The sequence below is a fragment of the Ranitomeya imitator genome, chromosome 5 (assembly GCF_032444005.1).
Source record: "Ranitomeya imitator isolate aRanImi1 chromosome 5, aRanImi1.pri, whole genome shotgun sequence".
Taxonomy (NCBI): domain Eukaryota; kingdom Metazoa; phylum Chordata; class Amphibia; order Anura; family Dendrobatidae; genus Ranitomeya; species Ranitomeya imitator.
The window spans coordinates 594,249,562-594,275,316 of NC_091286.1; the positions used below are offsets into that span (position 1 = coordinate 594,249,562).

Sequence of the window (25,755 nt, forward strand, 5' to 3'; positions counted from 1 at the left end):
ATATGTATAATGTACAGTTTATATGAAGTTTGTTATGTTTTTATCAATTGGTATGCCTATGTATTATGAACTATGCATATGGAGGTGTATATCTTTTTTATATGATCTTTTGGCATGCCTTTGTAGTATGTACTATACAGGTAGATGTATTGATAGAATGCACAGGTAACATCATTACGACTCAGAAAACCTGTTTTCCTTTGTACATCCCATATACCACACCTCTTAGTGGGAGAGTGGGGACACAGTGTCAGGCATAAGACTATTCCAATTTTAGTGACTAAAATTTTAACAAAGAAGCAGTTTGGAGTGGAGACAGCAACAAACAAAGGAGAAAAGAAAGAAAGTAGGAAAGAGAAGACACCTGTGAGTAGATATAATCACATGAATTGATATGTAATTGTTGTACATATTGATATTTTCTGGCTTGGGTATTTATGCTCAGCTTATTACGATTATATATGTAATGTCTTGAAAGCATGCCAAGAATCTGATAAGAAGTCAAAATGTTTCACTGGGTCATATAAGATTTTTCAATTAAATGATAAAAAAAAGTTGTTGATGGGGCTGATACGAATCATGGTATAATACAGTGGGGAAAATAAGTATTTGAAACACTGCTGAATTTGTTTAAGTTTTTCCACCTACAAAGAATGGAGAGGATTGTCATTTTTATTGTAGTTATATTTCAACTGTGAGAGACAGAATCTAAAAAATATCCAGAAAATCATAGTATGATTTTACGTGATTAATTTGCAGTTTCTAAATAAAATATGTGATACAATAGAAAAACATAACTTAATATTTGGTACAGAAACCTTTGTTTGCAATTTCAGAGGTCAGATGTTTCCTTGAAATGCTTCGTATGTGAAGTCACTCCTAATATGCCCTGGCTGCATGATTAGGGTCATTGTCATGCTGAAAGACCCAGCCACGACCGAGCTTCAATGCTCTTACTGAGGGAAGACGATGTTGGTCAAAAATCTTAAGATATATGACCCCATCCATCCTCCCTTCAATATGGTGCAACCGGCCTGTTCCCTTTGCAGAAAATCACCCCCATAGTATGGTATTCCCCCACCATGCTTAGTGGTTGGGATCTTGTTCTTGGGGTTGTACTCATCCTTCTTTTTCAAAACATGGCGAGTGGAGTTAATACCAAAACATTCTATTTTGGTCTCATCTGACAACATGACCTTCTCCCATACCTCCTCTGAATCATCAAGCTGTTCACTGGAGAACTTCAAAACAGGTGAGGACATGTGCTGGCAAGAGCAGGGGGACCTTGTGTCCCCTGCAGAATTTTTTTTTTTTTTTTCCTTTTCCAATGTTTTTATTTTCATTTTAGCAACATAACAAGATTCAAGTTTGAAGGCATTGTTTGTCATTAGGTAACATATAACATATAATATTCCATATTACAATAGACATTTGACATATAATAGGTGCCTATAAGACTTTGTATTGTTTCATTAACAATTTTAAGCGTATCAAACGCTTCATATCGTTTTAAAGATATAGAAAATGTAGAGAAAAAGTACATTCCAATATTTTCGTTTTCGTAACAAAACATGACTCATTTTTATAGGCATTTTTGCCGATATGTAACATAACATACCATATAATATTTTTTATATTTAATCATTCTCTATAAAGCTTTATTTTGCTTCAATATAAATTTTGGGTATTATAAACGCTTTATATCACTTTATAGATATACAGTAAAAATAAACTGAAATGTACAAAAATAAAGTAAACTTTATACAACAAATTTTAAGGTACGTATATTAGATATATATCTATGAGAATAGATGTTATGGATATATATTGTCCCAGTGAGACCACTTATTTGTATATTTCACTAGTTGGTTATTCGCTAGGGCGAAGGATAATTCATATGTCCTATGGAGATATAGTTGTTCTATTATGTCTGAAAATGAAGGAGGGAGATGATGTTTCCAGTTAAAAGCTATGCTGTTTTTTACTACCAGTAATATTTGTATAATCATATTCCTTTTATCTATACTAAGGTCCTTGAGGCCCAGGGACAGCAAAGCTATATGGGGAGTTAAATTTAGTGGTTTGCCATAAATGTTGTCAATAAGTGTAGATATTTGTGTCCAGAGAGGTTTTAGTTTTGGGCAATGCCAAAACATGTGAAGGAGGTCCCCTTTAATGCCACATTTTTTCCAACAGGAGGCAGATCCATCTTGGTTAATATGAGCTAATCTTGCTGGAGTATAGTACCAGCGGGTATTTACTTTGAAATGACATTCTTGAAGAGACATAGATAACATGGAATCATATGTGGAAGACAGAGCGTCCTCCCAATCTTCTCTGGTAAAGGTAGACTGCAGTTCCCTTTCCCACTTGCATATATAGGGGTGTTTAGGCATTTCCCAATCATGATTAAACCAGTCATAAATATATTTGTGACTCCAAAAGACTCCGTGTTCCATGTTACGTACTAAGTTTAAGGATGCTTCGGAGAATTTAGTACCCTTCTGGAGAAACTTTATGACTTGTTCTTTTAACATTACAAATTGTAAAAACGTCGATGACGGGAGTCTAAACTCATATTTTTATGAAAGAGCTACTCCCAATCTTGTAATTCCCCTTTCTTCCCATAGAGTAGGAAGTGTAATATTGTTACATGTAGAAATAGTGGAGAGAGGAATTTTAACCAAGATAGATTTTTTGGATGTTCCCTTTCTTGATCTGGACAATTTTTCCCAAGCATGTATTGTGGCCTGGAATATTGGGTGAGTCACTGAGTTGAGTTGATGACCAGTTAGTGTTTTTATAATTAAATCTTTGAGGTGGTTGTTTTTATTTAGAAAGGTTTGATACTATTAGCCAGAATCTGCTTTGTTTTATCAAGGATGTATAATAATGGGCACCAATATTGGGAATCCCCAAGCCCCCATATGCTCTTTTTTGTAAGTGATACTTAAGGGTGTCCTGGTTTTTTTATTATTCCAAATAAATGCATTAATGATGGTTTGGAGAGATGTAAGCTATGATACCGAAATGGGAAGAGGAATGGCGCTCAGAATGTATAGAATCTTAGGTAGCGTAAAGATTTTTATTGTGAGGACTTTGCCCCAACAGGAGAGGAATTTATGCCCAAAGGTGGTAGTGTCATTATTTATAGTTTTAATTAAGTAATTAATATTAGTTGTTACTATTGTGACGCCCAGGAGACCGGGATACCCAGCACCGGACCAATGGAGTCTGTCTCTTGAGGGGGATGTCACGGGTGGCTTGACCCGGTGCTGTGGCCTCAGGCAATGCACAGTGTAAGGGGTATCGTGAGGGGACAGGCACTTACTTGATCAGCAGCAGGTTCTCCCAGCGGTGATGATCCCGATCCTGGATAGATGGCTATTGTCCAAATGAAAGACTGAGGCACTGAAACGTTTAACCAGTTTACTTTAACATAAAAGGATTTACAACCAGTCCTGTCACCGGAGTCTGTATGGGAACTCTGAGTTACTTTGACCCTGCCGGGGTCTTCGCCTCTTATTGTACGCAATTTCTGTGTGGCCCTGCTGCTGTATGTGAACTGGCTGCCGGCCCAATCTGTCCCCTCCGGGTCCTGGTTCGACGGGCAACCCGAGTCCTTTTATCGGCTTACCCCCTCCGGGAGTACTGCTGAACTCTGTGTCTGTTGCTGCGTCCGGCCCTAGTGAAGCTGATATCACCTCACAATTTTCCGGTTGCTGTATTATATATAATGAATACAGCCACGGATCCGGTATCCATCTTTGCGCCTGTTCTGGGTAGTGATTAATGCTACCCGGTTCTCACAATGTCCTTTTTCTCTGTCCCTCTTCTCCTCAGGCCGGTGATTTGGGCCTGGAAACCGTCATAGGACTGTTAGAAATTCAGCTGTATGACCTCTCACTATCAGCTCCTTAGCCCAACTGCCATTTCTTCTCTCAGACCAGAATAGATCAAGGGAAGTCTCTGGAGCTCCCCCTTCTGGCCGGAAGTGGTAGTGCAGTCATGCTATTTTAGTATTTGTATCCAGTGTCAGTAACTGTTTTTGTGGCAAATACCCCTAGGGGTGCCACATTATGTTGTTTAGATTTTGAGTGATCTTAATCCCTAAATAGGTAAGTTCTTTATTAGCCCAGGTAAAGGGGGAAAAAACTTTAATTTTTTTAATTTGCTCTTCATCTACATTTAAGTGTAGGATTTTTTATTTTGTTGCGTTAATTTTAAAATGGGAGACATTTGAGAAAGAATACAATATCTTGTGAAGTTCTGACATGGAGTTGATAGGGTCTGTTAGGGTGAGAATGATGTCATCAGCAAACATATTAGTTTGCATTGGCGAGAGGGGGTTTCCAATCCCTTGATATTATTTTGTCTGACCATTTGTGCAAGGGGCTCCATGGCTAAAATAAAAACGAGTGGGGATAAGGGACGTCCCTGCCTTGTACTATTTGTTATAGCGAAGGAGGGAGATACATGATTGTTAGCAACGATTTTTGCCCTAGGGTTGGAGTAGAGGGCCATAATTGTAGTAATAAAGGAATTATCAAACCCAAATTTGATCAGGGTCTGTCATAGGAAACCCCACTCCAGACGGTCAAAAGCTTTTTCTGCATCTAGAGAGACAATCAGGGTGCTTGTTTGATTAGCTATTTTGATGGCGTTGATTCTCCTGGTACCGTCCGAAGCGTGGTGACCCACGACAAACCCGATCTGGTCATTGTTTATTAAGGTGGGAAGTATCAGATTAAGCCTATTAGCTAGAATTTTGGCATATATTTTGATGTCGCAATTGATTAAGGAAATGGGTCTAAAATTGGCAATGTCTTCAGGGTTATCTTTGAGCTTGGAAATTAAAACAATAGAAGCTTCGAGCATTTCAGTAGGGAAGATACCCAAGGATGAGGCCATGTTAAATGATTGCAAGAGATGGGGGGGAGAGAGTTTTGTAGAAAGTGCTATAATAATCGTTGCCAAAGCCATCGGGACCAGGTGATTTTGATGGCTTTAGTTGCTTAATACAATCCTCTATCTCCTCTAAATCAAAGGGAGCTGATAGGATTGACTTGTCCTCCGTTGTTATTTTTGGGAGGTTGATTGAAGAAAGGAATGAGGTTATGGCATCTTGGTGGAGTTGGGAGGGTTTTTTGAGGGATTGATGTTATATAGCTTCTCGTAGAATTTTGCAAATTCATTTACTATGTCTTGGGGGTGGGATAGTGTTGTTCCTTTTGAATTTTTTATTTTGTCAATTCTGTTATGGAGCCTTCTTTTTTTAATGCGATTGCACATAAATTTAGTGGGCTTGTTTAAAGATGTATACAATTTATATTTAGAGTTTTTGACTGCTGCTTCATAAGGGGAGAATAATAGTAATTTTAGGTCTTGTGTCAATTTCGATAATTCAGACTGTAACGTAGAAGAAGGGGAGGGGACTACAATTTGTTCATTAATTTTATTTTTTAGAAGAGATTGGATTCTTTCTGTTTCCGCCCTTTTTTCTTTCTTTTTTCTGGAAGAAATCTGGATCAGCAAACCTCTAATCACTGCCTTGTGGGCACACCATCCAATGATGGGGTTAGTGGAGTCAGAACAATTTTCTTTAAAGTACAGTTTAATCGAGGATTCTATTGAGGATTTATGTATGGGGTTGTTGATTATTTTAGAGTTACATTTCCACAGAGTTTTGTTGTTTATTGGGGGTCCCAGAAAGAGCTCTCCAACCACCGGTGAATGATCTGAAATTGTTCTGTCTTTTATATACATTTTTGTACACCTCGCCAAAGTAAAGAAGTCGGCGATAGTTATGTCTATTCTGGACGCTGATTGATGAGTCTCTGAGAAGAAGGAGTATTCAATGGAAGAGGCGTTGATACATCGAAATGTATCGTAGAGCTCATTCTGGAACAGCCAAGGGTTGAGATCTCCTGTTTGTGGTCTCTTTTTGGAAGAAGAGTCAAGGAGGTGGTCTGGGGTGGAGTTAAAGTCTCCCAGTATAATTTGTTTTGGTCGAATTTTTTAATGAATTTATTTAGAAATGTTTTTTGGTTTTTATTAGGAGCATAGGTGTTGGCGATTGTGAAGGTTATGTCGTTAATACGGCAAATTAAGATGTGGTATCTGCCGTTATTGTCCTTGACTTCTTCAATAAATTCAAATGGGATCGAGTTTTTTATTATTGTCATTACCCTCGCTTTCTTTTTTGAATTGTTAGATTGGTATATATGTGGGAAATTTTTGTGTTCAAATTTTGTGTGGTCTTCATTTTTAAATTTGGTCTCTTGGACACATATTATGTCTGTTTTAGAGTTTTCAAGTTCTTTCCATAAAGAAAATCTTTTCCTAGGACTGTTGAGTCTTTTAATATTGTATGTCATGATTTTAAGGTTCATGTTTATAAAGTCTTGTGTAGAAAGAGTTGGGGAAAGTGGAAGTTAAAGTAGAAATAAAAGTCTCACTGGTCAATACTAGAACGTACCTCTATTGATCAAGAATTAAGGTGTATGTGGTACACCTATAAATGAATTAAATATTTACAATTCAAAAATGGGGTGTATAGAATACACCAACAATTGAGAAGTTTGTTTAATACAAAGAACCCACTCACAGTGGGATATATCTTCTTCCTGGAGGTATGAACTAAACGGGAACTGAGGAAGAAGAAAATTATCCTCTTGTATAGGGAAGCAAACCATATGTAATAACAGCTTATGATGAATGAATTATCTAAACCGAAAGTTCAAAGACAAGATCGTGACCATGTCCTATGTATTTTCAACGGTAACCTCTATGTGAGGGGTTGTCTTTTAATGAGGCAATACATTTTTGGCCTTCTTCAGGTGTGAAGATTGGAATGGTTTTTCCATTTGAAAAAACTAGGAGTTTGAGAGGGAATCCCCATCTATATGGGATATTTTTGTCTCTGAGTGTGGAGGTAATAGCATTAAACATTTTCCTGGAATCCAGTGTCTCCTTGGACAGGTCCACAAATATTTTGAGGTTGTTATAAGGCTCTGAAAAGGTTTTTTCATTTTTTAAGTATTGCAATATTCTTTCCTTGGTGTTGTAGAAATGAATTCTGAGAATTACATCTCTGGGGATATCTGGTGCAATTTTGGGGGGTTTTGGGAGTCTGTGGATTCTATCTATGATTAGATCTGAGTCTGATAGAGTGGGAATAGCTTTTTTAAAGATGGATTTTACATGGTTTAAGAGATTGTCTGTGTGGATATGTTCCGGAATACCTCGGATTTTTACGTTATTCCTGCGATTATGGTTTTCTATGTCAGCCAATTTGATTTTTAGCCTTTTGAAGATAGATCACGGATAATATTGGAGGATTTTGTAGTAGTTTTTTCTACTGCATCAATTCTTGTTTCGTGATCAGAGATTTTTTTGTTAAGTTGTTCAAGAGTGGTTTCAAACCGTTTGGCTTGGACGTCGAAGCTTTTTAACATATTTTTGTTTATTTTGTTAGCTAGATTAAGCATATATGCCTCAGTTCTAGCGTTGTTGCTGAGGGAGGAGATTTGATTAGGGTTTGTGGCCAATAAGTTTGGTGGGGTTGTATCTTGGTCATTGTCTAACTTGAGTTTATTTTTTAGTGGACTTGTGTTAGGGGAAGAGTCACTAAAGCTGGAGTAATCTTCTTCCCCTTGTTCTGTTCCTTGAGATGGTGTGGAGATTATTTGTCTCTCCTCCTCTCGTTCTTTTCTTTTGTTGGACTGAGATTAGTCCATACTTTCAGGTTGACCCTCTATCTGAGGTAATTTTGGAGGATTCAATTTTTTTTTTTTTTGAGGGGTATTATAGATTTTTCTCTCATCTCTTATGGGGATCTGGATTTTTCAGGGCTCAAAGTGTTAACCTTGTCCCTTAGAGAGTAGCAGTGGTGATTAGTGTTGAGCGATACCGTCCGATACTTGAAAGTATCGGTATCGGATAGTATCGGCCGATACCCGAAAAGTATCGGATATCGCCGATACCGATATCCGATACCAATACAAGTCAATGGGACACCAAGTATCGGAAGGTATTCTGATGGTTCCCAAGGTCTGAAGGAGAGGAAACTCTCCTTCAGGCCCTGGGATCCATATTAATGTGTAAAATAAAGAATTAAAATAAAAAATATTGATATATTCACCTCTCCGGCGGCCCCTTGACATCACGCGGGTAACCGGCAGGCTTCTTTGTTTAAAATGAGCGCGTTTAGGACCTGCGGAATGACGTCGCGGCTTCTGATTGGTCGCGTGCCGCCCATGTGACCGCCACGCGACCAATCGGAAGCCGCGACGTCATTCCTCAGGTCCTAAATTCCTAGAATGAGGAGTTTAGTGCCTGAGAATGACGTTGCGGCTTCTGAGTGGTCGCGTCGCGGTCACATGGACGGCACGCGACCAATCAGAAGCCGCGACGTCATTCCTCAGGTCCTAAACGCGCTCATTCTAGGAATTTAGGGCCTGAGGAATGACGTCGCGGCTTCCGATTGGTCGCGTCGCGGTCACATGGGCGGCACGCGACCAATCAGAAGCCGCGACGTCATTCCGCAGGTCCTAAACGCACTCATTTTAAACAAAGAAGCCTGCCGGTTACCCGCGTGATGTCCAGGGGCCGCCGGAGAGGTGAATATATCAATATTTTTTATTTTAATTCTTTATTTTACACCTCACTATGGATCCGATACCGATACCCGATACCACAAAAGTATCGGATCTCGGTATCGGAATTCCGATACCGCAAGTATCGGCCGATACCCGATACTTGCAGTATCGGAATGCTCAACACTAGTGGTGATGTATTCTTTCCTCTCCTTGCGTTTTGGTTTGCTTAGAGAGTTGGGGAATGTTAGATTTAGGAATGGTTCCCTCTTTTATCCCCATGGTGATGATGCTATACAGAGTGTCTTCGTCAATAATAACTATCAAATATGCTTACAGAACTTACACAGATATTTAAACCTGTTGAGAAAAAGCAGAGTACTGATAGTAATTTATGACAATTAGATCTTATCAAATCCTGTCAGGAGGGAAGAACAGAAAAGAAAATATATTGCAGCAAATATAAACAAGAATTTAAGCAAGTGTATTCAGTAGTAATCTACCTCTCCAGAGGTTAGGGTCAGAAGCCTGTAGAGAGAGTACAGTAGATGTAAAAGAATTCTCTAGTCTGAGAAGACGGTGAAGGAAGGGGAACCACAAGGCGCAGCAAGCTCTGAAAAACCAAAGGCCTTGCTAAGATCTGTTTATAGTGCTCCTGTATCAGGGGAGAGAGGGTATTTGTGTTCCCAAAGCCCCAGGGAGGTTTAGTATAGCAAATGTCCAGTTTCTTTGTTGGAAGACTGTGAAAAGGGGAGGTACCACAGGGCGCAGCAAGCCCTGAAAAACACTGCTGTAGTTTAAACGTATGGCCTGCTACCAAAGGCCTTGCCAGTGCTGTTTATAGTACTCCTGTATCAGGGGTGAGAGGGAACTTGTTATTCCACAGCCCCAGTGTGATTTAGTACAGCAGATGACCTGCAGATCCTTTGTTAGAAGGAGTACCACAGGGCGCAGCAAGCCCTGAGAAACAATGCTATAGTATAGCAACTATCTTGGGTTAGTACCCTGATAAGGTGAAGTTAGCAAAAATAAGTAAGCTGAAGCTGGAGGGAGATGGGGACCATAAGGCCCAGCTTACCCTGAGAAGTATTGTTAATGTGACATAAAATATGCAAATAACATGCCTCCTTTGGCAGATTTAACAGCCCACAGCCCCAGGGAGGTATGATAAGTTAATGGAGCCACAAGTGTGGACTCTGAGTCCGGGTATATTAAGCGGGGTACAGCTGGAGTATTAATGGCACCTCAGTGTGGTCGAGTGTACCTGAGTTGACTGGAAGGCAGGAAGGCGGGAAAACGTGAAGGAAACCGATATTCCTCTGGTAGCAGGGGTATGGGAAATCACTGCAAGGCCTCACCGCAGCGTTGATGTTTGGTGTCCGGAGTGTCCTCTCTGCTGGTGGTCCTGCTGGTGGTCCGGAGGGGAATCCTGATCTTGTATTCGGGTGCAGAGATGGCGTCCCTGTTCACCGCAGCGTCGATGTCAAGAGCTGCAGCCGTCTCCTTGTGTTCTCTGCAGTGGCAAAGGCTTCCGGGTCTGTGCTACGGGCAGGAGTGTGCTCCGGGGTTGAAGACACTGTTGTTGATGGCGGCAATGGCTGTCCTCACACGCTCGTAGTAGGCCTCAGATTGCCATGAGGTAAATAGATCTTCCTGGGTGAAGGGTCAATTTTTGTTCTTTTTGGTCTAAAATAAGCCTGGAGGAAGGCTGTATCAATCACCCATATAAAATTGTGTGGCTGGTTTGTAAAAGTAGGGATTAAAGTTGGATTGGAGGTTTTTACCTCAGGAGCTCCCTGATCGCACGTCTCACATAGCCAGAGACCGAAGCCATGCCCCCTCGCCTGCAGAATTTTTAACCATGACAGCCTATTGTGTTACTAACTTTAATCTTTAAAACTGTGGTCTCAGCTCTCTAAAGGTTCTTGACCAGGTCCTCCCATTTAGTTCTGGGCTTATTCCTTACCTATATCAGAATCATCCTTACCCCACGAGGTGAGATAGTTTATGGAGCCCCAGACCAAGGAAGATTGACAGTCATCTTGTGTATCTTCCATTTCCTAATAATTGTGACAACACTTGTTGCCTTCTCACCAAGCTGCTTACCTATTGTCCTATAGCCCATTCCAGCCTTGTGCCGGTCTACAATTTTGTCCCTGGTGTCCTTAGACAGCTCTTTGGTCTTGGCCATGGTGGAGAGATTGGACTGTGAATAATTGAGTGTGTGGACAAGTTTCTTTTATACAGGTAAGAAATTCAAACAGGTGCAGTTAATACTGGAAATATGATTAGAGTAGGTTGGCTTTTAAAAAAAAATCTAATAGCCTTGTTATGTAGATGATCAAATACTTATTTCGTGCAGTATAATGAAATTTAATTATTTAAAAATCATAAAATGTGAATATCTATATTTTATTTTTATATTCTGTCACAGTTAAAGTGTATCTACGCTAAAAATTACAGACCTCTCCGTTCTTTGTAGGTGGGAAAACGTGCAAAATTGGCAGCTATTATTATTATTATTATTTATTATTATAGCGCCATTTATTCCATGGCGCTTTACATGTGAGGAGGGGTATACATAATAAAACAAGTACAATAATCTTGAACAATACAAGTCACAACTGGTACAGGAGGAGAGAGGACCCTGCCCGCGAGGGCTCACAATCTACAAGGGATGGGTGAGGATACAGTAGGTAGGGTAGAGCTGGCCGTGCAGCGGTTTGGTCAATCGGTGGTTACTGCAGGTTGTAGGCTTGTCGGAAGAGGTGGGTCTTCAGGTTCTTTTTGAAGGTTTCGATGGTAGGCGAGAGTCTGATACAGGTCCTTCTCAAAAAATTAGCATATAGTGTTAAATTTCATTATTTACCATAATGTAATGATTACAATTAAACTTTCATATATTATAGATTCATTATCCACCAACTGAAATTTGTCAGGTCTTTTATTGTTTTAATACTGATGATTTTGGCATACAACTCCTGATAACCCAAAAAACCTGTCTCAATAAATTAGCATATCAAGAAAAGGTTCTCTAAACGACCTATTACCCTAATCTTCTGAATCAACTAATTAACTCTAAACACATGCAAAAGATACCTGAGGCTTTTATAAACTCCCTGCCTGGTTCATTACTCAAAACCCCCATCATGGGTAAGACTAGCGACCTGACAGATGTCAAGAAGGCCATCATTGACACCCTCAAGCAAGAGGGTAAGACCCAGAAAGAAATTTCTCAACAAATAGGCTGTTCCCAGAGTGCTGTATCAAGGCACCTCAATGGTAAGTCTGTTGGAAGGAAACAATGTGGCAGAAAACGCTGTACAAAAGGAAAGATTGTGGAGAAGGACCGATTCCAGACCTTGGGGAACCTGAGGAAGCAGTGGACTGAGTCTGGTGTGGAAACATCCAGAGCCACCGTGCACAGGCGTGTGCAGGAAATGGGCTACAGGTGCCGCATTCCCCAGGTAAAGCCACTTTTGAACCATAAACAGCGGCAGAGGCGCCTGACCTGGGCTACAGAGAAGCAGCACTGGACTGTTGCTAAGTGGTCCCAAGTACTTTTTTCTGATGAAAGCAAATTTTGCATGTCATTCGGAAATCAAGGTGCCAGAGTCTGGAGGAAGACTGGGGAGAAGGAAATGCCAAAATGCCTGAAGTCCAGTGTCAAGTACCCACAGTCAGTGATGGTGTGGGGTGCCATGTCAGCTGCTGGTGTTGGTCCACTGTGTTTCATCAAGGGCAGGGTCAATGCAGCTAGCTATCAGGAGATTTTGGAGCACTTCATGCTTCCATCGGCTGAAATGCTTTATGGAGATGAAGATTTCATTTTTCAGCACGACCTGGCACCTACTCACAGTGCCAAAACCACTGGTAAATGGTTTACTGACCATGGTATTACTGTGCTCAATTGGCCTGCCAACTCTCCTGACCTGAACCCCATAGAGAATCTGTGGGATATTGTGAAGAGAAAGTTGAGAGACGCAAGACCCAACACTCTGGATGAGCTTAAGGCCGCTATTGAAGCATCCTGGGCCTCCATAACATCTCAGCAGTGTCACAGGCTGATTGCCTCCATGCCACGCCGCATTGAAGCAGTCATTTCTGCCAAAGGATTCCCGACCAAGTATTGAGTGCATAACTGAACATTATTATTTGTTGGTTTTTTTGTTTGTTATTAAAAAACACTTTTATTTGATTGGATGGGTGAAATATGCTAATTTATTGAGACAGGTTTTTTGGGTTATCAGGAGTTGTATGCCAAAATCATCAGTATTAAAACAATAAAAGACCTGACAAATTTCAGTTGGTGGATAATGAATCTATAATATATGAAAGTTTAATTGTAATCATTACATTATGGGAAATAATGAAATTTAACACTATATGCTAATTTTTTGAGAAGGACCTGTATGTTGTGGTAGAGAATTCCAGAGTAGGGGGATGCACGAGAGAAATCTTGTATGCGATTGTGGGAAGAGGAGATAATAGGGGAGTAGAGAAGGAGATCTTGTGAGGATCGGAGGTTGCGTGCAGGAGAGTACCGGGAGACGAGGTCGCAGATGTATGGAGGAGACAGGTTGTGGATGGCTTTGTATGTCATGGTTAGGCTTTTGTACTGGAGTCTCTGGGTGATGGGGAGCCAGTGAAGGGACTGACAGAGGGGAGAGACCGGGGAATAGCGGGGGGACAGGTGGATTAGTTGGGCAGCAGAGTTTAGAATAGATTGGAGGGGTGCAAGAGTGTTAGAGGGGAGGCCACAGAGCAGGAGGTTACAGTAGTCAAGGCAGGAGATGATGAGGGCATGGACTAGGGTCTTTGCAGATTCTTCGTTTAGGAATGTGCAGATCCGTGAAATATTTTTGAGTTGGAGGCGGCAGGAAGTGGAAAGGGTTTGGATATGTGGTTTAAAAGAGAGATCAGTGTCAAGGATTACCCCAAGACAGCGGGCTTGTGGGACTGGGGAGAGAGGGCAGCCGTTTACTGTAATGGATAGGTTAGTTGGGGAGGTCGTGTGAGATGGGGGAAAGATGATGAATTCTGCTTTGTCCATGTTAAGTTTTAGAAATCTAGTGGAGAAGAAGGATGAAATAGTGGACAGACATTGAGGGATTCTGGTTAGTAGGGTGGTAATATCTGGTCCAGAGATGTAGATCTGTGTGTCGTCAGCATAGAGATGATACTGAAAGCCGTGAGATTCTATGAGCTGTCCCAGGCCAAAGGTGTAAATGGAGAAGAGCAGGGGTCCTAGAACTGAACCTTGCGGGACTCCGACAGATAGGGGGTGAGGTGAGGAGGTGGTGTGTGAGTGGGAGATGCTGAATGTACGGTCAGTTAGGTATGACGAGATCCAAGATAGGACCAAGTCTGTGATTCCAAGGGATGAGAGGGTCTGCAGCAGCAAGGAATGGTCCACTGTGTCAAAGGCAGAGGACAGGTCCAGGAGGAGGAGGATAGAGTAGTGTCGCTTGCTCTTGGCGGTTAATAGGTCATTGGTGACCTTAGTTAGGGCAGTTTCAGTGGAGTGGTGTGACCGGAAGCCTGATTGAAAGAGGTCGAAGAAGGAGCAGGAAGATAGATGGGAGGACAGTTCAAGATGGACATGTTGTTCCAGTAGTTTTGAGGCAAAGGGGAGAAGTGATATAGGGCGATAGCTAGATGCAGAGGATGGGTCAAGAGAGGGCTTTTTGAGGATAGGTGTGATTACCATATACTTATTTTCCCCATTGTACAGTATATGATATTTGTGCTATTGAGACCGCAAATGAATAGGCGGTGTGCAGTAAGAATATCAGATGCATCTAATGCTGGCTGCTTAATCCCTTCTACAGTGACAACAAAACAGGGAGAAGGTCTACTTAAGCAATCAAATGATGAGCGTGACTTTTTTATCCCTCCTAAATCCATCCTAGACATCTACAGTATATTTGAGGCCATCGTAATGACATGGACAGGCAGTATGGCTTTGGAGTAATTTTGGAATGTGTTTGACACAAAAAGTTAAAAGTTTCATTATTGAGTTGAAAATGTTTATGTTATTGCATAGTGAGAAAAAAAATTGAAAAGTGCAAAAATACACAAAAATTCAGCATAGCAAAGTGTCCATGACTGCTAGAAGGTATGGGAGTGGAGTTATGGGGAGGATACGTTTGCTTAGTTTTATTCAAAGACTACTTTTCTACAGAATAGCTCAACTGATGTGATTATTATTATTATTTCCAAACAGCATTCATGTGTAAAATAATTCACATTTTCATAGCAAACAATAGATAATACTGAATGGGAAGTTGTTATATTATGAGAGGATTTCTAATCAAAACCATTAAAGCAAATATTCCAGTAATTTACAGGCTGCATATACAACATAATTAGGTGCTTTATACTTTCCTTACATTTGGATGGTTCTATAATTGATTCTTTATTTTATCCCATTATTCATTTTAATCTGCAATTTCATGACCATATTGAGGGTCCTTGCGTCCTTACACCGTATGCAATCTGCTGTATATCACATACTATTTGCTTTCCATAAACTGTAATGTATATGAAGACAAGGTGCATACATTTTTGTAGTTATTTCTCTATGAGAGTAAAATATGCTCTGCCTATTTCAATATGTCGAGACCTGAGCTGTTGCCAATTTTTTACCCCTCCATATTTTTCTGTACTGCCATTTTAGAGTAACTCTTTTAACGCTTATTAATTTTATTTTTTTTATTATTTTATTTTACCTTTTATGGTTCTATATAAATAATGTGAAATCTTCATAATTATGCGGTCATTAGATTTTTTTTTCCTAAAATTTATCAAGCTTATTTTATTTTTTTATCAATTTAAATTAAACGCTCCAATTACCATATATACTCGAGTATAAGCTGACCCGAGTATAAGCCGAGACCACTAATTTTGCCACAGAAAACTGTTAAAACTTATTGACGAGTATAAGCCTAGGGTGGGAAATGCAGCAGCTACTGGTAAATATCAAAAATAAAAATAGATACCAATAAAAGTAAAAATAATTGAGACATCAGTAGGTTAAATGTTTTTGAATATCCATATTGAATCAGGAGCCCCATGTATTGCTCCAAACAGTTCATGATGGGCCCCATAAGATGCTCCATACAAAATACGCCCCATATAATGCTCCATAAAGTTCATGATTGGCCCCATAAGATGCTCCATAGAATATTATGCCCCATATAATGCTGCACAAAGGTTGATTGCCCCATAAGATGCTCCATAGAATACTATGCCCCATATAGTGAAGAGCGAGTATACTCATTGCTCGGGTGGTCTCCGAGTATTTGTTACTGCTCGGAGATTTAGTTTTTGTTAATGGCAGCTGCATGATTTACAGCTGCTAGCCAGCCTGAGTACATGTGGGGGTTGCCTGGTTGCTAGGGAATCCCCGCATGTAATCAAGCTGACTAGTAGCCGCAAATCATGCAGCTGCAGCAAGGAAAACTAAATTTCTGAGCAGTCACAAATACTCTGACACCACCCGAGCATGCTCGGAAAAATCTGAGCAGCGAGTATACTCGCTCATCACTAGCCCCATATAATGCTACACAAAGGTTGATGGCCCCATAAGATGCTCCATAAAATAACATTCCCCATATGCTGCTGTGATGAAAAAAATGACTTACTCACCTCGTCGCTGGGAGTCTGGTGCCGGTGTCCTGAGCAGGCGGGGACACTGGTTCGCTATGGGGGCTAGGTGCGGGAATCACCACTGGCTCAGGTCCCCGGCACTTGTGATATTCACCTGTCCCCGTTCAACCGCCACGCGCCGCTGTGTCTTCCGGGTCTCTGCAGTGGCTGTTCAAGCAGAGGGCACACACTAAACACGTCATTGTGCCCTTTGACCTGAACATCACAGTCAGAGGACGCGAAAGTCAGAGCCCAGTGGTGGAATGGGGAAAGGTGAAAATCGCCTGACTCATCCTCCCGTCAAATTCACCCCCTCCTGATGCCTCTCCTATGGTCTCTGACGTCGGCAGCTTGTTCCTGTGTTCAGAGGTCACATGGTACCGCTCATTAAAGTAATGAATATGCACTCCATGCTTATGGAAGTGGAGTCACATCCATATTCATTACTTTAATAAGCGGTACCACATGACCGCTGAACACAGGAAAAGCTGCGGGCATTGGAGACCATTGGAGAAACAGAGACCACCCCATGAGCAGGTGAGTATGATGTGACAGTCACCACTCCTGCCGCTCCCCCTCCCCCGCCCACCCCCTAGGCCAATGACTCGAGTATAAGCCGAGAGGGGCACTTTTAGCCTAAACAAATGGGCTGAAAATGTCGGCTAATAATCGAGTATATGTGGTATTTTAATATTAATTGTTAAAAGAATTAATTTGCATTCCGTTACATTGCATAATAGTGGCAGGATGACAAAGGGAATGTAAGAGTTTGAACTCATTACATAACTCAAAAATAACCTGTCAGTATTAATGGCACTATGCCAGTGGCATTCCTGCAGGGCACACTTAACATAACAGATCATTGCAGCACAGGCTGAGAAGGGTTATCACATTATTTCATAATGAGGATAGTGATGAGCGGGTATGCTCGTTACTCAAGTTTCTCCGAGCATGCTCAGATGGTCTCCAAGTGTTTCAGCGTTCTCGGAGATTTAATTTGTGTCGATGTAGCTGCATGATTTGCGGCTGCTAGACAGCTTGAATGCATGTGGGAATTCCCTAACAAACAGGCAACCCCACATGTATTCAAGCTGTCTAGCAGCCACAAATCATTCAGCTGCGTCCACGTAAACTAAATCTCCGAGCACAAGGAAATACTCGGAGACCACCCGAGCATGCTCGGAGAAACTCAATTAACGAGCTTACTCGCTCATCACTAAATGAGGACAAACAAATCCATGTTTCATTGCACCTTTTTAATGTATTTAATAATAAATTAGGCAAAATTCATAATTATCTAATTACAGTATTACAATTTATGTAGAAACTCTACGTGTAAAATCATAAAATGTAACATTGTGCTAGTGTAACAAGGTCTGACAAATGTGTCACCTGGATTTCCTGTACATGCGGGCAGTAGTGCAATTATACATATACATCTTAAGCTAACACCTTAACTGAACATCAATTTCCTTCCCCATTTCCTTGGAAAATGTACACAAGCATACAGTAGATTGGTATGAGACACTGTGATTGAAATTGTGACAACTACAGAATAAGTATCGTTACTAGAAAATGCATACATCATTTATATACTGTGACTGTGGAGCCGACACAGACAGAAGAGAGCCCCTGTGAAAGAACAATGTATGGGCCCTTTACAGCTCATAATAATGCATGATTCCACCTGCTTTGGAGGTGAAAGTAAGTTCCCTTACCTCTTGGGCTGCACAGATACATCAATAGTATGTCCGCCCCTGTAGTGACTGCCCATCAGGATACATGATGACAGCACATTCTGGTAACTCATTACCTCCTTATTAGCAAATAAGGGGTACATTTTTACCCCAAAAAATAAGTGTCTGTGCATTGTCCCAGGTACATGACTACAAATTTCTTGACAGTTTGAGAAAAAACAATCTGTATTCATGGTTCTGAAGCAAATACGTACATTATTCCATATACCTCCAATGGAGAATAGTAAAAAAAATGTTTTTTGTTCAAAGTACAAACTAAAAATTTTATTTTTTTCACTAATAACAAGGTTTACCAAATGCAGATGTTTTTTGCCAACCGTCAATGAAATTGTAGAAAGAAATATAAATTGTTTTTAAGCTGCATGGACACCCTGTGGACTGTTCTCTCTTCTGTTGGGTTCCTCCAACAGGAATCTGACACTCTTGCTCACTTTTTGTGGTTTTGTTACAGCATTTATATATAATAGCACTGATGATGAAGTTTATGAATGACTTTTGCACCGTGTGGTTTTGGAAGTGAGACGTGCATTTACTACAAGCATAATACACACAGACTAACAGACAGACACAAATTTATAAACTCCTCAATATTGCCTGCATTGACAATGCCAACTTGTGGAATTATGAAAATCATTAGATCGATTAACATGTTACTAATATGCAAATGCTGAAAATAATGAAATCCAAATTTTCCTAATTTCTTGATTAATTCAGACATACAGAAATTCCCCCCACTTATACTCCTTGACTGATATCAATAAAGTTACTAATGATTGTAAAATAAATGTTCTGCCTTGCTGAATGCACTTTGGTATGCAAATCATCAAGATCCACTACTGGCAGCTTCCTTTGCAGTTACCAGCCAATGACATTGCAGAAATGCTCAAAAGGAGTCAAATTCAGAGACTTTGCAGGTCAAAATAACATGTTTAGTCAATGCAGGCTGCTCACAGTGGCACACGCAATATGCAGACTGGTGATGTCTTGTTCAAAAATAGCTCCTGGGACACTTTGGAGAAATGGCCATACTACTTGGTTCCACAACCCAATTTCCATCTTGCTCTGCACAATGATAGCCTTTGATAGCAGTGACATGAGGTAAAATAAATGTCCTCAGAAAAAGTCACACCATTGTTGCTCTTGGAATTATGTTGGGGATGGAGAATTGTAGAAAAATAGGACTTTATGAAACAAATGAGTGAAGATAACTGAATTTATTTGAGCTTAATTGAATTCTCGAATTTTACAAACAATTGTACTTTCTATTATGAGAATTTTTTGCAATTAGCAGCTGGTCCAATTTTGCTGAACCAACGAAGGCCAGACAAAGAGCTAAAAATTAATTATTTATCCCTTGTCAAGCTACCAGTGATTCCCCACCTTTTCTTTTTACCCTTTTTCACATGCATTCTCTTCAGCAGTTTAACTTGAGGCAATGGATTAGACGGTGAATGCTGCCCAAGGGACATTAATGGACTTGTTGAGCCAGAAAGTCCTGACCTGTAGTAAAATGGCTGAAGAGAATGTGTACAATGATGGAAGGGAAAGGGTATAGGCCCCAAGGGGCAGACGTATGTTTAAATGAGAAACACTATGTTTTGGAGAAAAAAAAACATTACAGTACAGTATGAAAAGTCGTACCATCTGTAAAACACAATGGTCATAATAAAATGACTTGGTCTGTTCTGCTAAATCTGGGCCAGGAGGGTTTCCAATTATTGATGAAACAATGAATTCTGGAATCTACTAAGGAAAATTTCAGGACAGCTGTCCATGAGCTGAATTTCAAGAGAGCACGAATTATCCCCTTCATGACCCAGCCTATTTTGACCTTAATGACCTGGCCATTTTTTGCAATTCTGACCAGTGTCCCTTTATGAGGTAATAACTCAGGAACACTTCAACGGATCCTATCGATTATGAGACTGTTTTTTCGTGACATATTGGGGCTTCATGTTAGTGGTAAATTTAGGTTGATGATTTCTGCGTTTATTTGTGAAAAAAAATGGAAATTTTGTGAAAATTTTGAAAATTTCGCAATTTTCACATTTTTAATTTTTATTCTGTTAAACCAGAGAGTTATGTGACACAAATTAGTTAATAAATAACATTTCCCACATGTCTACTTTACATCAGCACAATTTTGGAATCAAATTTTTTTTTGCTAGGAAGTTATAAGGGTTAAAATTTGACCAGTGATTTCTCATTTTTACAACAAAATAACAAAACCATTTTTTTAGGGACCACCTCACATTTGAAGTCAGTTTGAGGGGTCTATATGGCTGAAAATACCCAAAAGTGACACCATTCTAAAAACTGCACCCCTGAAGGTGCTCAAAACCACATTCAAGAAGTTTATTCACTCTTCAGGTGTTTCACAGCAGCAGAAGCAACATGGAAGGAAAAAAAATGAACATTTAACTTTTTAGTCACAAAAATGATTTTTAGCAACAATTTTTTTATTTTCCCAAGGGTAAAAGGAGAAACTGGACCACGAAAGTTGTTGTCCAATTTGTCCTGAGTACGCTGATACCTCATATGTGGGGGTAAACCACTGTTTGGGCGCACGGCAGAGCTCGGAAGGGAAGGAGCGCCATTTGACTTTTTGAATGAAGAATTGGCTCCAATCTTTAGCGGACACCATGTCACGTTTGGAGAGCCCCCGTGTGCCTAAACATTGGAGCTCCCCCACAAGTGACCCCATTTTGGAAACTAGATGTGCCAAGGAACTTGTCTATATGCATAGTGAGCACTTTAAACCCTCAGGTGCTTCACTAATTGATCCTTAAAAATGAAAAAGTACTTTTTTTTCACAAAAAAAAATTTTAACCTCAATTTTTTCATTTTCACATGGGCAACAGGATAAAATGAATCCTAAAATGTGTTGGGCAATTTATCCTGAGTACACCAATACCTCCAATGTGGCGGTAAACCACTGTTTGGGCACATGGTAAGGCTCAGAAGGGAAGGAACGCCATTTGACTTTTTGAATGAAAAATTATCTCCATGGTTAGCGGACACCATGTCGCATTTGGAGAGCCCCTGTGTGCCTAAACATTGGAGCTCCCCCACAAGTGACCCCATTTTGGAAACTAGACCCCCCCAAGGAACTTATGTAGATGCATAGTGAGCACTTTAAACCCTCAGGTGCTTCACAAATTGATACATAAAAATGAAAAAGTACTTTTTTTTCACAAAAAAATTATTTTAGCCTCAATTTTTTCATTTTCATATGGGCAGCAGGATAAAATGGATCCTAAAATTTGTTGGACGATTTCTCCTGAGTACGCCGATATTTCATATGTGGGGGTAAACCACTGTTTGAGCGCACGGCAAGGCTCGGAAGGGAAGGCGCACCATTTGACTTTTTAAATAAAAAATTAGCTCCAATCATTAGCGGACACCATGTCGCGTTTGAAGAGCCCCTGTGTGCCTAGACATTGGAGCTCCCCCACAAGTGACCCCATTTTGGAAACTAGACCTCCCAAGGAACTTATCTAGATGCATAGTGAGCACTTTAAACCCTCAGGTGCTTCACAAATTGATCCGTAAAAATGAAAAAGTACTTTTTTTTCACAAAAAAATTTATTTTAGCCTCAATTTTTTCATTTTCATATGGGCAACAGGATAGAATGGATCCTAAAATTTGTTGGACGATTTCTCCTGAGTACGCCGATACTGCATATGTGGGGGTAAACCACTGTTTGGGCACACGGCAGGGCTCAGAAGGGAAGGCGCGCCATTTGACTTTTTGAATGGAAAATTAGCTCCAATCGTTAGCGGACAACATGTCACGTTTGGAGAGCCCCTGTGTGCCCAAACATTGGAGCTCCCCCACAAGTGACCCCATTTTGGAAACTAGACCCCCCAAGGAACTTATCTAGATGCATAGTGAGCACTTTAAACCCCCAGGTGCTTCACAGAAGTTTATAACACGCTACGTGAAAATAAAAAATATTTTTTCTTTGGGCACACGGCAGGGCTCGGAAGGGAAGGTATGCCATTTGGCTTTTTGAATGGAAAATTAGCTCCAATCGTTAGTGGACACCATGTCACATTTGGAGAGCCCCTGTGTGCCTAAACATTGGAGCTCCCCCACAAGTGACCCCATTTTGGAAACTAAACCTCCCAAAGAACTAATCTAGATGTGTGGTGAGGACTTTGAACCCCCAAGTGCTTCACAGAAGTTTATAACGCAGAGGCATGAAAATAAAAAATAATTTTTCTTTAATCAAAAATGATTTTTTAGCCCACAATTTTTTATTTTCCCAAGGGTAACAGGAGAAATTTGACCCCAAAAGTTGTTGTACAGTTTCTCCTGAGTACGCTGATACCCCATATGTGGGGGTAAACCACTGTTTGGGCACATGCCGGGACTCGGAAGTGAAGTAGTGACGTTTTGAAAGGCAGACTTTGATGGAATGCTCTGCGGGCATCATGTTGCATTTGCATAGCCCCTGATGTACCTAAACAGTAGAAACCCCCCACAAGTGACCCCATTTTGGAAACTAGACCCCCGCAGGAACTTATATAGATGAGTGGTGAGCACTTTGAACCCCCAAGTGCTTCACAGAAGTTTATAACGCAGAGCCGTGAAAATAATAAATAAGTTTTCTTTCCTCAAAAATAATTTTTTAGCCCGCAATTTGTTATTTTCCCAAAGGTAGCAGGAGAAATTGGACCCCAAAAGTTGCTGTCCAGTTTCTCCTGAGTACGCTGATACCCCATGTGTGGGGGTAAACCACTGTTTGGGCACACGTCGGGGCTCGGAAGGGAGAGAGCACCATTTGACTTTTTCAACGCAAGATTGGCTGGAATCAATGGTGACACCATGTCGCATTTGGAGACCCCCTGATGTGCCTAAACAGTGGAAACCCCTCAATTCTAACTCCAACACTAACCTCAAACACACCCCTAACCCTAATCCTAACCCTAACCACAAACCTAACCACAACCCTAACCCCAACACACCCCTAACCCTAATCCCAACCCTAACCACAACCCTAACCCCAACACACCCCTAATCCTAGTCTTAACCCTAATTCCAACCCTAACTCTAATTCCAGCCCTAACCATAAGGCTATGTGCCCACGTTGCGGATTTGGGTGCGGATTTTTCCGCACCGTCTTTGAAAAATCTGCAGGTAAAACGCACTGCGCTTTACCTGCGGATTTCCAGTGTTTTTAGTGTGGATTTCACCTGCGGATTCCTATTATGGAGGTGTAAAACACTGCAGAATCCGCACAAAGAATTGACATGCTGCGGAAAATACAACGCAGTGTTTCCACGCTGTATTTTCCGCACCATGGGCACAGTGGATTTGGTTTTCCATAGTTTTATGTGGTACTGTAAACATGATGGAAAACTGCTACGAATCCGCAGCGACCAATCCGCTGCGGATCCACAGCCAAATCCGCACCATGTGCACATAGCCTAATTCTAACCCTAATTCCAACCCTAGCCCTAATTCTAACCCTAACCCTAATTGCAACCCTAACCCTAATTGCAACCCTAACCCTAATTCTAACCCTAACCCTAAGTGCAACCCTAGCCCTAAGTGCAACACTAACCCTAAGTGCAACCCCAACCCTAAGTACAACTCTAAGTGCAAAGATATCCCTAAGTGCAACTCTTACCCTAAGTGCAACCCTATCCCTAAGTGCAACCCTAACACTAAGTGCAACCCTAACCCTAAGTGCAACCCTAAGTGCAACCCTAACCCTAAGTGCAACCCTAAGTGCAACCCTAGCCCTAAGTGCAACCCTAACCCTAAGTGCAACATTAAGTGCAACCCTAACCTTAAGTGCAACCCTAAGTGCAACCCTAACCCTAAGTGCAACCCTAGCCTTAAGTGCAACCATAACCCTAAGTTCAGCCCTATCCCTAAGTGCAACCCTAACCCTAAGGGCAACCCTAACCCTACCCCTACCCCTACCCCTAACGGAAAAACAAATAATAAATATAATTTCTGTATTTTATTATTTTCCCTACCTATGGGGGGGATAAAGGGGGGGTATTTACTATTTTTTTTTATTTTGATCGCTGTGATAGAACCTATCACAGCGATCAAAATGTACAGGGAACGAATCTGCCGGCTGGCAGATTCGGCGGGCGCACTGCGCATGCGCCCACCATTTTCCAAGATGGCGGCGCCCATGCGAGAAGACCGAAGACACCGGGAGGAACACCGGGACTAGGTAAGTATGGAGGGGTGCGATCGGACAGCGGGTGGAAGCGGAGGGGAGGACGGGGGAGGGCCGGAGGGGAGAGGAAGGTGCTTAGGACAGGACGGAGGGGTACAGAACACTGACGGCGGCTGCAGATCGCCGCCGTCAGTCGGTGGGGGGGGGTCAGATCGGGCTCTCCAGCCATGGCCGATGCTATTGCAGCATCGGCCATGGCTGGATTGTAATATTTCACCAATTTTCATAGGTGAAATATTACAGATTGCTCTGATTGGCTGTTTCACTTTCAACAGCCAATCAGAGCGATCGTAGCCATCGGGGAGTGAAGCCACCCTCCCTGGGATAAAGTACAACTCCCCCTGTCCCTGCAGGTCGGGTGAAATTGGAGTTAACCCTTTCACCCGATCTGCAGGGATGCAATCTTACCATGACGCCACATAGGCGTCACAGATCAGATTGGCACCGCCTTTCATGACGCCTACGTGGCGTCAAAGGTCAGGAAGAGGTTATGCAACAAGTCAACAACCGAAAGCACACAAGTCGTTCTACAAAAGATGGTTAAATGGAATCTGTGGTCAGTTTTTTTTCTATGTAATCTGAGAGCAGCATGCTTTAAAGGCAGAGACCCTGATTCAAGTGATGTGTAATTTACTGGACTGCTTGGTGCAATTTTCATAGAATCCCTGTTTCTTTTTTGCTTTAGATATAGTAGTGATCTGAATGCTAATCTGTGTATAACCTCACCCACACCCCTAATTGGCAGCTTCATATGTACACTTTAGGGTATGTGCCCACGTCTGGAAAGTATGCAGAAATTTCCAGAGAAAATCCTGAGGTTTTCCGCAGGAATTTTGCATGTGGATTATTCGCGTTTTTGGGGCATTTTTTGCGCTTTTTTTGCGGATTTTATGCGGATTTTTTTGCGGTTTTGCCCAGACACTAATATAATGGGAAATCCGCAAAAAATCCACAAAAATAATGAACATGTTGCTTCTTTTTCCGGAATGCGCTTTTTTGCGGAAAAAAAATGCAACATGTGCACAAAAATTGCGGAATGCATTCTAAATGATAGGATGCATATCCATGCATTTTTATGCATTTTTATAGCGTTTTTATCGCGGAAAAACGCACAAAAAACGCAAAAAATCTGCATCGTGTGCACATAGCCTAACAATGTCAGCAAGCTGCCAATCAGTCATAGACTTAAGGCCCACAACGAAAAAACACATGTTCCAGCTTAATGAAGATAAAATAGCAGGTTTTATTGAAAAATACTTAAAATGTGCATACTCCACGGATCTCACAATAGCCCCGGGAGGAGAGCGACGCGTTTCGACTGCTGCCGCAGTCTTTATCCAAGCTGATCTATCCCAAGGTAATGACGGACATATAAAGTACCGTGCACCAATCAACAAAGGATAACATGTCACATGGTCAAAAGGTCCTAAAATGCTTGTAACAATTACATACAAATAAACATATTAACATAAACACTTTAAAACATAATGGCATTAATTGCTGGAGTTTAGGCAGATGTTAATAATGAAACATTATCTCATTTTTACG

At 41.1% G+C, this 25,755-nt stretch overlaps 1 protein-coding gene across 3 annotated transcripts in view; it reads left to right on the plus strand.

The window, feature by feature from the left end:
• The first annotated feature begins 235 nt into the window (after window positions 1–235).
• The window catches only part of LOC138638555 (alpha-1,4-N-acetylglucosaminyltransferase-like), a 73,297-nt gene continuing 47,777 nt past the window's right edge, over window positions 236–25,755 (plus strand). The window contains exon 1 of one of the 3 annotated variants that reach the window (XM_069727941.1): window positions 236–366. The gene's annotated coding sequence lies outside the window, so the exon portion shown is untranslated. Of the gene's footprint in view, window positions 367–2,320; window positions 2,347–2,639; window positions 2,763–25,755 lie in introns of those variants that run through there. The other 2 variants (XM_069727943.1, XM_069727942.1) reach the window with 2 other exon arrangements.